This window comes from Gigantopelta aegis, chromosome 7 (genome assembly GCF_016097555.1).
Source record: "Gigantopelta aegis isolate Gae_Host chromosome 7, Gae_host_genome, whole genome shotgun sequence".
Taxonomy (NCBI): Eukaryota; Metazoa; Mollusca; class Gastropoda; order Neomphalida; family Peltospiridae; genus Gigantopelta; species Gigantopelta aegis.
This window is the reverse complement of record NC_054705.1, coordinates 11,673,731-11,687,182: the sequence shown is the minus strand read 5'-3', so window position 1 is coordinate 11,687,182 and position 13,452 is coordinate 11,673,731. Positions and strand designations below refer to the sequence as shown.

The 13,452-nt window shown below is 35.9% G+C and overlaps 1 long non-coding RNA gene across 1 annotated transcript; it reads left to right on the top strand.

Moving 5' to 3' along the window:
* Window positions 1-40: 40 nt before the first annotated feature.
* On the top strand, window positions 41-3,315 carry LOC121377292. Its single transcript, XR_005958600.1, has 2 exons — window positions 41-943; window positions 1,346-3,315. It is a non-coding gene; the product is annotated as an uncharacterized LOC121377292 (long non-coding RNA).
* Window positions 3,316-13,452: the final 10,137 nt, after the last annotated feature.

Genomic DNA, 13,452 nt, shown 5'->3' with positions numbered 1-13,452 from the left:
TCTCTCTCTCTCTCTCTCTCTCTCTGTCTGTCTGTCTGTCTGTCTGTCTGTCTGTCTGTCTGTCTCTCTCTCTGTCTGTCTGTCTCTCTCTCCCGAATTCCGAAGTCCCCTGAAAAATCTAGTGTGAACTACATGTATGCTCATCATCTTGGTGTTTCTGATGGGGAAGTATTGTCATACCTAGTGCAATTCAGGGGCGGATTATGGGGGGTTTCCCAGTTGCATGGAAACTCCCCTGGCTAAAAAAAACAACCCACCCCACCATGTAGATCTAAGATGATGTCCAAGTAAAAGTTATAATTTCAAATGATAAACATTTACATATTGTTTCGGACCCTCCCCCCCCCCCCCCCCCATCTAAAGCATAATCCGCCCCTGTTCATGCTAGAGTACGTTTGAATATTGTAAGTGTGCTTTTAGAAATGTTTCATCCTTCCTGTGTACCGTATAGTGCCCTATTTAAACGCTGCATCCCCTTCCAGGAAAATTCGTGCATCCACCACCAACTCCCTGAGTCAGTATGTTCGTTATGTTTCTGGTCATCCTAATGTTTATAGTGGCCCAAATTTCGTTTTATTTCCCAGTGCATATTTTATCTTACATACGAAATTATTGTGAGGTGAAATCTAATATTTATAGTATCTCAAATTTCGTTTTATTTCCCAGTGCATATTTTATCTTACGAAATTATTGTGAGGTGAAATGTAATATTTATAGTATCTCAAATTTCGTTTTATTTTCCAGTACATATTGTATCTTACATACGAAATTATTGTGAGGTGAAATCTAATATTTATAGTATCTCAAATTTCGTTTTATTTCCCAGTACATATTGTATCTTACATACGAAATTATTGTGAGGTGAAATCTAATATTTATAGTATCTCAAATTTCGTTTTATTTCCCAGTGCATATTTTATCTTACATACGAAATTATTGTGAGGTGAAATCTAATATTTATAGTATCTCAAATTTCGTTTTATTTCCCAGTGCATATTTTATCTTACGAAATTATTGTGAGGTGAAATGTAATATTTATAGTATCTCAAATTTCGTTTTATTTTCCAGTACATATTGTATCTTACATACGAAATTATTGTGAGGTGAAATGTAATATTTATAGTATCTCAAATTTCGTTTTATTTCCCAGTACATATTGTATCTTACATACAAAATTATTGTGAGGTGAAATCTAATATTTATAGTATCTCAAATTTCGTTTTATTTCCCAGTGCATATTTTATCTTACGAAATTATTGTGAGGTGAAATCTAATATTTATAGTATCTCAAATTTCGTTTTATTTCCCAGTGCATATTTTATGTTACATACGAAATTATTGTGAGGTAAAACCCAGTTTGGGCTACTAAGCACATTAGGACGTCTAGCAACACAGATGAATATAGAGACTGTGATGTTTCAGGCACGGCAGAAATAAGTAGACATTGTCAGGGCTGACAGATCGAGGGAGCAAAGCAAAGTTTCTTGTGGGTTCGGGGCTAGCTTTGCCAATCGCCAAATTCACCAATTGCGAATTTTGAGAACAATTAGCGAATTTTATTTCAATTTGGCGAAAACAACTTGTGTAATAACTAATATTTTGTTGGACGATAGCTATATGTTTTGCTTCTGTTTTTTTGTCAGATAATTTGTCGAAATTTTCTTATCATCCAGAGCCCTCGTAAACTTTTGAAAACTAGATGTCCTGAAATGCAATTTCCTGCATTCTACAAGTAAAATTAATATCTGCCTTAAGATTTACTACCAATAATATTTGTTATTCAGGGCTGCATTTTACGTAGCGATATTAGCGCTAAGATCACCTTAGTGCATAAGGTAACTATGGACTTAAGGTGATGTTAGGGCTAAGATCACTTCGTAAAACGGGGCCCAGAATCATTGGCGGGAGGGGGGGGGGGGGGGGGGATAGAACCCTCATCATATGTAATTTTAGTTTTTAAAAACCCTTTAGCCTGGTGCTTGTAAATTTTAGTCTAGACTGAAGACTAATGGAGTCTAAGTCTCAGTCTAACGCCATGGCAACACCATACAAACTGTATATGTGACGTCATTAGAGATTTTGAGTCTATATATAGTCCTTCCCACAGGGAACGCTTTTTTTCATACTGTGGAATTTGCTACATGTTACTGTTGGTTATTTGTGAGCCGATTGTTTTCTTTAATTGCACACAAAAATAGTTTGGGGTTTTGGGTTTATTTTTATTTTTTTGGTATTTCGAAAACACTTTTACTTTTCTTCTTACGTCAAACCAGACTGCAATTATAACATTTGTAGGAGGATGGGATGGACTTTAGACACTAAACTTTTATAAGCTGGGACACTGATAGTCTGAAACATTAAAATGGCAGCAAATTCAGGGCAGTGGGTTAGGGTTAGGGTTAGTTGATGGATGGCCGAAAAGTCGGCACCACCCGCAGATAACTTTATTTAGTCTTCTTTTTTTTCTTTTTTTTAATTCCCTATTTTGGTTGTGTGGGTTATTCTTTTTTTTCTTGGGTTTTTTTTTCTATTTACAATTTTTAAGTAAAAGTGCTCAAACTTAAGGGCAACGCTACACGATACGAGTTGCTTGTACGACAATAGCCACGAGAATAACCATTTGTCTTATCAATCAGCTATTCTAGTGCCAGACACTCGTATTGTGTGGCGCCGCCTTTAAAGTCACAGACCCTAGTTTGAGCTCGTGAAAATAGACACTAACATTGGTTAGTCTACAAACCTGTGAAAATAGACACGAACATTGGTTAGTCTCCAAACCTGTGAAAATAGACACTAACATTGGTTAGTCTACAAACCTGTGAAAATAGACACGAACATTGGTTAGTCTACAAACCTGTGAAAATAGACACTAACATTGGTTAGTCTACAAACCTGTGAAAATAGACACGAACATTGGTTAGTCTACAAACCTGTGAAAATAGACACTAACATTGGTTAGTCTACAAACCTGTGAAAATAGACACGAACATTGGTTAGTCTACAAACCTGTGAAAATAGACACGAACATTGGTTAGTCTACAAACCTGTGAAAATAGACACTAACATTGGTTAGTCTCCAAACCTGTGAAAATAGACACGAACATTGGTTAGTCTACAAACCTGTGAAAATAGACACGAACATTGGTTAGTCTACAAACCTGTGAAAATAGACACTAACATTGGTTAGTCTCCAAACCTGTGAAAATAGACACGAACATTGGTTAGTCTCCAAACCTGTGAAAATAGAAACTAACATTGGTTAGTCTCCAAACCTGTGAAAATAGACACTAACATTGGTTAGTCTACAAACCTGTGGTATGTGGACATGGTTACAATAGAATGAAACGAGTGTCTGTGAAAATAGACACGAACATTGGTTAGTCTACAAACCTGTAGTGTGTGGACACGTTAAACCAGTTACTAAGCTAAGCTGTAACACATGTGGACATGGTTACAATAGAATGAAACGAGAGTCTGTGACGTTGAAATGGGGAATATTTCTCGTTCTAGCCAGTGCACCACGACTGGTACTTCAGAGGCCATGGTATGTGCTATCCTGTCTGTGGGGTGACCGGTGCATATAAAAGATCCCTTGCTACTAATGGAAAAAACGTAGCGGGTTTCCTCTCCAAGACTTACACGTATAAGTCAAAATTATCAAATGTTTGACATCCAATAGCCAATGATTAATAAATCAATGTGCTCTAGTGGTGTTGTTAAACAAAACAAACTTTAACTTTTTGAAATGGGGAAATACTCTCTAAAATAGACTAAAGCTTGGCTCTGTGACGTTTATTACAAAATGGGCTTTAACATACGTGCGTTTTTAGAAAACGTAACGGAAATTGTAGTTTGGGATGTTATGAACACCAGGCAGGGGGGGCTCCAGTGACATGAGGCGGAAATTAATATGTAATAACATTACAACTGTCGCAAAATTTAGGGGGGTGGGGGTCGGGCCACTCCCCCCCCCCCCCCCCCCCCCCCGATCCGCCTCTGATTTTTATATTCTAAACAATAAAATGTAAGTAGGCCTAATGTAGAACTTAAATTATCAAAATGGGCTCCGATAGTGATTAAATACGTCGTAGTGGTTAAAAACTAGGGTCTGTTACTTTAATACAAAAATCCTCAACGATTTTTACCTTTGTTGTATACAATGTACATATATATGAGTTTTTAATTTAAAGGCATATTGTCACAGACCACGTACTGACCTATTTAATGGTCTAACAAACTATTACCTGAACAAAAATAATTTGATTTGTCCCTAAATGTACTTTATTCAACCATCTTCATAACCACCATGCATACTCAATTTATTAATGATATTTTGTAAAAATAATTGAATTATGGCAATGGTCCATAATTCAAAAACTAAAAATGCCGAGAGGGTTGACATGGATTTCACTCCATCATGATTCAATTAGGGTGATGCAATAGCTAGATTTGGTTTCCAATAATTAATGTAATGTTTAGTTATTATCCATTTTTAGAATCTGTGTGGTCCTTAACCATATGTCTGACCCCATATAACCGTAAATAAAATGTGTTGAGTGCGTCGTTAAATAAAACACTTCTTTCTTTCTTTCTTTATCCATTTTTAGAGAAATAAGGTCCTTAAATCCGTGACAGTATGTCTTTAAAACAATTTGCATGCATGTTTTCATCACAAGATGTAAACAAATATTTATCCTATAACTTACCCATGATATCCATGTCATAAACCCATGTGATAATTTACTTTATTAACCCGGCTAATAATGGTATGCAAATTTGCAAGGTCTCTAGGTAATGTGTTGCTGTGGATGGGTCATTTGCTTACAAGCCAATAAGACCCGTGTACATGAGCGTAACGTTTTCAAAGATTTGTTTAAAATGCGTGACGTCAAACTAATTTGTGCTAATCGTGATGATGTCATATTACCGATGGCTGCAACTTTAGTACTGTGATTTACTAAAAATTTAATTAACATGTTATTTTAGAAGTGTAATAGGATAAATAGAATTCGCTACTCGTGTTTTTTAATATTTAAAATATCAACCTCGTCTAGTTAATCGGTATTTGTCTCGGCAGAGCCTCGACAAATACTGATTAACATAGACTCGGTTGATATTTTCCATATTAAAAACTACTCATGACGAATCCTCTATGTATATGTCCAACTGACTTCGAATTTTATCTATACTGATCATTTATAAACTGTTATTGTTGTTTTTATATCCTTGTGTCCATTTTCCCTTCTTCCCTTCTCTCTTATAGGCACGGGGGGGGGGGGGGGGGGGGGGGGGGAGGCTGACTGAGATTGAGTGCACAAAGCAGTCTTTATAGGGTTCGGGGTATGCTCCCACGTACAATTTTGAAAAATAGATGTCCAGAAATGCAATTTCCTGCTTTCTACAAGTAAAATTCATCTGCTTTAAGATTTACTACCAATAATATTTTTGATTCAGAATGTTGTTGTTTTTTTTTTTTTGGGGGGGGGGGGGGGCTAGAGACCCCCAGCCCACCCTCCACCGTGCCTGTTCTATCATTCAATTGCTTTTTTCCATATGTCTGACGCCTTATAACCATATTTAAAACGTGTTGAGTGCGTCATTAAATAAAATATTTTTTTTGTTTCTTCTTTTTTTTCTTCTTTTTTTCAATTTCGTTTGCTGTCCACCACCACATCCCAGTCCTGCTTGACTGGTTTCATTTTCGTAGCACAGTCGGTGCACACAGGACCAGACAGCATGCGTATAAAAATTATAGGGCCGAATGTACAACATCTATTTGTCTTTTAAATGCCTGTAACTACATACATTTACAATACTGTGCTCTAGTGGTGTTGTAAAACAACAACAACAACAGCAAACAAAAAAAACCCATACAATTCTACATTCATTTACAATGCTTAAAGGCATATTGTCACAGACCACTGACCTGTTACATGACCTAAGAAAGTATTGCTTAAATATATATATATTTGATTTGTCCTTAAATGTACTTTATTCAACCATCTACGTAACCACCATACTCCACTTATTAATAATATTTTGTAAAAAATAAATGAATTATGGCAATGGTCCATAATTCAAAAACTAACATTGCTGAGAGAATTTAACATGGATTTTACTCCATTTGTTTTTTTCGGATGCTTTTGTCTGTTGTTGGTTATTTTTGTCTGTTGTTGATTATTTTTGTCTGTATTATCGTTCACCTTACTTCTCTGGAGAAGATCAACAATTATTCAAGGCAACGTTAGGTATTTGTACCCCCCACCCCGCCATAACGTTTTGTCCCTTCCCTATCATTCATTGTGACAATTGTAATTAGTCAAAAATTATTACGCACAACGTTTCAACACCTGCCAGTAATCATTGCAGCAATAATTGCTCAGCATGTTTGTTTATTTGGTGGGGTTTTTTATACTACAGTTTAAAATAACATTCTGCAATACAGTGCATTAGCTACGACCGACATTATTCAGGAATAAAAATTATACACTTCACCATCCTACAGGGCTTCTAGATTATGGTAGCCCCACTCCCATGGCTAGTGATTTTCTATGTTGGGCTAGTAAATACTACTATTACCATGCCTGATGGCTAGTGAAAAGAAAGGAAGAGAGTTCATGTTGCAGTTAGGTATATTTGGTAAATAAGAATATCCTGACCCCACCCTAACCCCAAGTGTTTTTAATCTCTATATCCCTCTTTAGGTAACTTATCTCATTATAACTATTATTTAGTAACATTTTATTAACTTAATGTGAAGTAAGGCTAGAGAATTTTTAATCGTGACTAGTAAATGTTTATTCACTGATCCCATGGCTAGCGGATTTTAAAACAAATCTAGAAGCCCTGTATTCTCAATAACGTTTTTTAGCACTTTATTTACCTCTTAAGCTGTATAGCTCGTAATCATACAATTATACAAAACATATAAATAATCATCAACATAAACAATGGATGTGTATAATACATTGGCGTAGACGGGGGGGGGGGGGGGGGGGGCAACTTTTTAAAACTTAAATTTTATAAAATACATGCGCATATATATGTATATGTTACAGTCAATCTGTGAAATCAGTCATTACGCGTAATGCCTAAAAAAATCAGTCACTTCGCGAAGTTCCTGTGACCACCAGGCAATACGCGAAATGACTGAAAATCCCAGGCATTACACGAAATGACTGAAAATCATGACCAGACATTACACAGAATGACTAAAGTGATTTACGTCTTATTACTGATACTTGTATACAGGCTTTTGGTCTTAAAAGTTGATACACACTATATGTATATACAGATACACACACACAAACACACACATACATAATGTGAGTTGCCTCCCCTCATATATAATATATAATAATAATACGTTGTACCATTATTTGAAGGATGGACAGTTATACACGTTGCGATATTAAATATTCAAATTTACAAGGTTTTGTAACGCGACCCTTAATGTCTGATCTAAAATATTCGAGACTGCAGTGTTATGTAATAGTTGATCGGCCCCACTTAATATTCGAGACTGCAGTGTTATGTAATAGTTGATCGGCCCCACTTAATATTCGAGACTGCAGTGTTATGTAATAATTGATCGGCCCCACTTAATATTCGAGACTACAGTGTTATGTAATAGTTGATCGGCCCCACTTAATATTCGAGACTGCAGTGTTATATAATAGTTGATCGGCCCCACTTAATATTCGAGACTGCAGTGTTATGTAATAGTTGATCGGCCCCACTTAATATTCGAGAAAACAATTTGTGTTTGTTTATTACTAAGAAAAGACTGTGCCTCATTATCTGCTTGTTTGTTTGTGTAATAGTAGCTGCAAATCACACCAATAAAAGATTAAATCTGGAATAAGGTGTCTCTGTTGTTGTGTGCATCCATTATTAAACGATCCCCGTCGGTGGGCCCATTGGGCTATTTCTCGTTCCAGCCAGTGCACCACGACTGGTATATCAAAGGCCGTGGTATGTACTACCCAGTCTGTGGGATAGTTTATATAAAATATCCCTTGCTGCTTATCGAAAAGAGTGGTGACAGTGGGTTTCCTTTCTCAATATCTACGTGGTCCTTAACCAGCGGCTCTAGACTATGGCAACCGAAGTTTATAAAAGGATTGAGTGCTTCTCCCCAAAATAATATACTGGCAAAATCTGCTTCAGCAGGATGGGGTTTCAATGGGGAGAGACTAAATCGTAGATACTGAGAGTCGTCAGCCAGTGAGAGTCTACTGAATATTCATGAGCAAATGGTTGATCGACATCGAGATTTTACGACATTGAGTACGTAATGTCCTGGTGTATATATATAAATTATTCCAACTGTAGATATTAATGTAACAAGTATTTAATAATATACAGTGTGGTTAATAAATTGTGTAATTGAATGTTACGTAGGGTATATCAATGTCGTTGTTTGTTGTTTTCCTACTTACTCTTCTTCTGTGGGATAATCCCGCCGATATTTTGATGAATTTTACACCAGTGGTATGGTTATCTAAACGTCAGAATTGTAATGCACGTCTGTTTCCTCAAAGTAAAAATCTACTTTTGTAGACACAAAATTAATCAATTGTCTAAGTGATCAGAGTAGATTTCTGTTTCTTTATTTTTTAAAGTATGATTTTTATTAAATAGATTTGAATAAAGTACCACTGAAGGTTCATTTACCTTTAATATACATATACATACATACATACATACATACGTGCATGTGTGTCTGTGTGTGAGTGTGAGTGTGTGTGTGTGTGTGTGTGTGTAACCGGCCTCGGTGGCGCAGTGGTTAAGCCATCGGACTACAGGCTGGTAGGTACAGGGTTCGCAACCCCGTACCGGATCCAGCCAAGAGCAAGTTCTTAAGGACTCATGCATAGGTGTAAGGCCACTACACCCTCTTCTCTCTCCCTAACCACTGACCAACTAACAACTAACCCACTGTCCTGGACAGACAGCCCATATAGCTGAGGTGTGTGCCCAGGACAGCGTGCTTGAACCTTAATTGGATATAAGCACGGAAATAAGTTGAAATAAATGTGTGCGTGTATGAAAATACATATGTATAAGTAAACACTGTTTTTTTTTTTTGTTTAACGACACCACTAGAGCACATTGATTCATTGGATGTCAAACATTTGGTAATTCTGACATATAGTCTTAGAGAGGAAACCCACTATATTTTTTCATTAGTAGCAGGTAATCTTTTATGTGCACCATACCACAGCTTTTGATATACATGTACCAGTTGTGGTGCACTGGTTGTAATAAGAAATAGCACAAAGGTCCAATCAAAATGGATTGATCCTAGACCGACCATGCTTTACTACTGGGCTACGTCCGGCCCCTCCAATTTATGTAGACACTGAAAATTAAATATGAATATGAATTATTCATCCACCGAGGGTAGTTTTCCTTTAATATGTTATATTACATTACACATATGTTGGCTAATGTATATTTCAGCTATGTAAACACCTTCTCATGTAAACATGACAATTCAATATGAATGTGATGGCTTAATCTATTATTTAACTGATCAGGGTAGATTATCTTTCCATGTGTGAAAGTTTGATTTTAATTTTTTTTGGTAACAAGATGCCAATAATCTTACTGCATATTTACTATCCATGTCAAGAGTGGTTTTCAGAAAAGGAGACTCTTAAAATTTCAAAAACATGGATTTTACCATACTTAACTACCGAGGGTACATGGATATCATCCACCTTTAATATGTTATATTACATTACACATATGTTGGCTAATGTATATTTCAGCTATGTAAACACCTTCTAATGTAGACATGACAATTCATTATGAATGTGATGGCTTAATCTATTATTTAACTGATCAGGGTAGATTTTCTTTCCATGTGTGAAAGTTTGATTATTATTTTTTGTTGTGTAACAAGATGTAAATAATGTTACTGCATATTTACTATCCATGTCAAGAGTGGTTTTCAGAAAAGGAGACTCTTAAAATTTCAAAAACGTGGATTTTATCATACTTAACTACCGAGGGTACATGGATATCATCCACCTTTAATATGTTATATTACATTACACATATGTTGGCTAATGTATATTTCAGCTATGTAAACACCTTCTAATGTAGACATGACAATTCATTATGAATATGATGGCTTAATCTATTATTTAACTGATCAGGGTAGATTTTCTTTCCATGTGTGAAAGTTTGATTATTATTTTTTGTTGTGTAACAAGATGTAAATAATGTTACTGCATATTTACTATCCATGTCAAGAGTGGTTTTCAGAAAAGGAGACTCTTAAAATTTCAAAAACGTGGGTTTTATCATACTTAACTACCGAGGGTACATGGATATCATCCACCGAGGGTAGTTTTCCTTTAATATGTTATATTACATTACACATATGTTGGCTAATGTATATTTCAGCTGGTTAATGTATATTTGAGCTGAGTAAACACCTTGTAATGTGGACATGACAATTTAATATGTATATGATAGATTAATCCATTATCTAAATGATCGGAGTACATTTCCAAATTAAAAGAAATTATTATTATTATTATTATTATTTAAAAATATATGTGAATAACCTTATGGTACATGTATGTTTACTGTCAGTGCTAGGGATAGTTCTAGGAAAATGAGACACTTAAGATTTCAGTAGGGTGGATTTTACAGTACCCAACTACCGAGGGTACATTATCATCCACCGAGGGTACTTTTTCCAAAAGATGTTATATTAATTTACATATTTGTTAACTAATGTATATTTCAGCTAAGTAAACACCTTATGTAGACACTATATGTGATAGATTAATCCATTATCTAAATGATCAGTGTAGATGTCTAAATTGTATGTAATGTTTTTATTTTGTAATCAAATATATGTGAATATAAACCTTACGGTATGTTTACTATCCATGCTAGTAGTAGAGCGACTTAGTTGATCAATTGTGCACTTTTCCGTGAAAGCATGAACATTGGCACATGGTTAGAGTAACCCAGTACAAGGATATTTAGTCCAGGGCCCACTGGAAATTGCACCCTGTATGGTTGCCATCTTGAAATCCAAGATGGCCACCATTGTGGACCTGTTTTGTTTAATATCTCCTTAACTAATACACATATCGAGAGAGTTGAAATGCCTATACCCACATGTTAGGGGACTAGGAATCCAGTGGTGACAGAAGTGTTTGCAAATTGTGGCTGCCATCTTGAAATCAAAGATGGTCGCCGTCCACATGCTATTTTGCCAATCTGATTAACATTAGCTCTACTGGGTCCGCCATTTGATCTAACATTATTGCGTGGGCTCTCATGTCCAGGTGACATTTCATCTATAAATAACAATTTAAATATCGACCAATTACACTTCGCCTTTTATAGCGTTATTCGGGAGCATACAAATTCTAAATATATCGGGCGAGACTATTTATGCAATAGGCAACCTTGTTGGTCAGTTTCAACACTGAAAAAATGGGGAAAGTGCAGTAATAAATTCTGGATTGTATACTAGTATAAACAGATTTTATGGCTATACCATCACAGGGTTTTTTTTTGTCTTGAAACAAATTTTATATAAACTTTTATATTGAAATTAGTTTTCGGCATACTTCGTAATTCATCCGAATCATTTTGTATACATGTACCCTCGGCATAATCCCGAATGTTTTCAAATTCTTTTCAAATCACTGGCATGATTTTGCAAGTAAGGTTTTCATTGGTTGAATGAAAGGTCAACTGGACATGAGCTCCAACGGGCTGCTGTTAGATCCACATGTAATAGTGGAGCTAATTTTAATTAGATTACTATTTTGCTCAATATCTCATTTAGTAGTAAAGATATCAATACAGATTTAACACCTAGACTGACATTTCAGGGGTCTAAGAATCCAATGGTGACATTGAATATATGGCTGTCATCTTGGAATCCAAGATGGCCATCATCCACAAGCTATTTTTCTCAATATCTCATAAAATAGAAAATATATCAATACAGTTTTAACATCTATAATAACATTAATCATCGGTTATTGTCACTATAGGTACTTGTGCGATCATACAAATCTTGCAATAATAGTGGTCATCCTGTTCTGTTATAAAGACAGGCTGCAGGTTCTGAAATCAAAAGTCTCAAATGAGTGGTAAGCAATGTGGACCATACCACTAGCAAGTCAGCAGGTGTGCAGGCAGAATTAATGGAATTTTCTGTAAGGAGACTGGAATTTTAGGTGATGGTAAAGATCTTGTCACAAAGGTAGTGTTGGACAGCTCAGTATTTTATTTAACGCAACTGACAGAAACAAGCGGACACTTATAAACAATGGGGAATGGGGAAAGCTAACGAAACATGAGTGGCACCCAGAGGTATCAATGGCTTCACTACGAGAGCTGACCGATTTCTTCAAATGCACTTGCAAATTTATGGCTCATTAATAGGAGATGGTATAAATATAATATTAAAAACACCCCCAGAATTACAGGTAGTGAAATGTTTAAGCAACACTTTGACAGCAAATTAGAATTTACATTGTCAAACCATTAACAAACATAACTGAACACATTTTATTCTGACTGAGCACATTGAGTTTGCATCTTTTAATGTCAGGATACCAACTTTTAAGTACGTAAATACTGTCTGAGTTTCCAATAATAGTCAATCATTTAAAACAACAGAACATGTCGATTAGATTTAGATTTAGATTTATGTCCAAAGATATGTATTTTAAAATTTTCTTGTGGCCATTTTGAAAAATATGGCACCACTCCACCCGTTGCCCACTAATTTTATATAGTACCTATCATAGCATCTATATATATATATATGTATGTATGTATATATATATATGTGTATGTGTGTGTGTGTGTGTGTGTGTTTCATTCTTCTCTACACTGTAAGCCTACAGTTTATGAGAATAAAGGTCATTGTCATTGTCTTTATGATAGTCTCGAAGAATTACCACTTGGGTGTGCAAAATTTGACACAGTTGTTATCTATGGATTCTGACACTGTTGGGAGTTCACATCGATAATCCACTGGGTGCCATCCTTGAGAAATTTGAAAAATCCAAGATGATGGCCAAATCAGAAAACAAAGAACAACAAGTTTTATATCTACCCCATGGTTTTAGGAGCCGGGAAAGACACTGGTGTCATCATAATTCATGAGGGCGGGTAATGCGTTCACTTGATGCGCAGTCGGTCTAGGATCGACCCCCGTCGATGGACCCATTGGGCTATTTCTCGTTCCAGCCAGTGCTCCACAACTGGTGTAACAAAGGCCGTGGTATGTACTATTCTGTCTGTGGGATGGTGCACATAAAAGATCCCTTGCTGTTAATTGAAAAGAGTAGCCCATGAAGTGGCGACAGCGGGTTTCTTGTCTCAGTATCTGTGTGGTCCTTAACCATATGTTTGATGCCATATAAGCATAAACAAAATGTGTTGAGTGTGTTGTTAAAT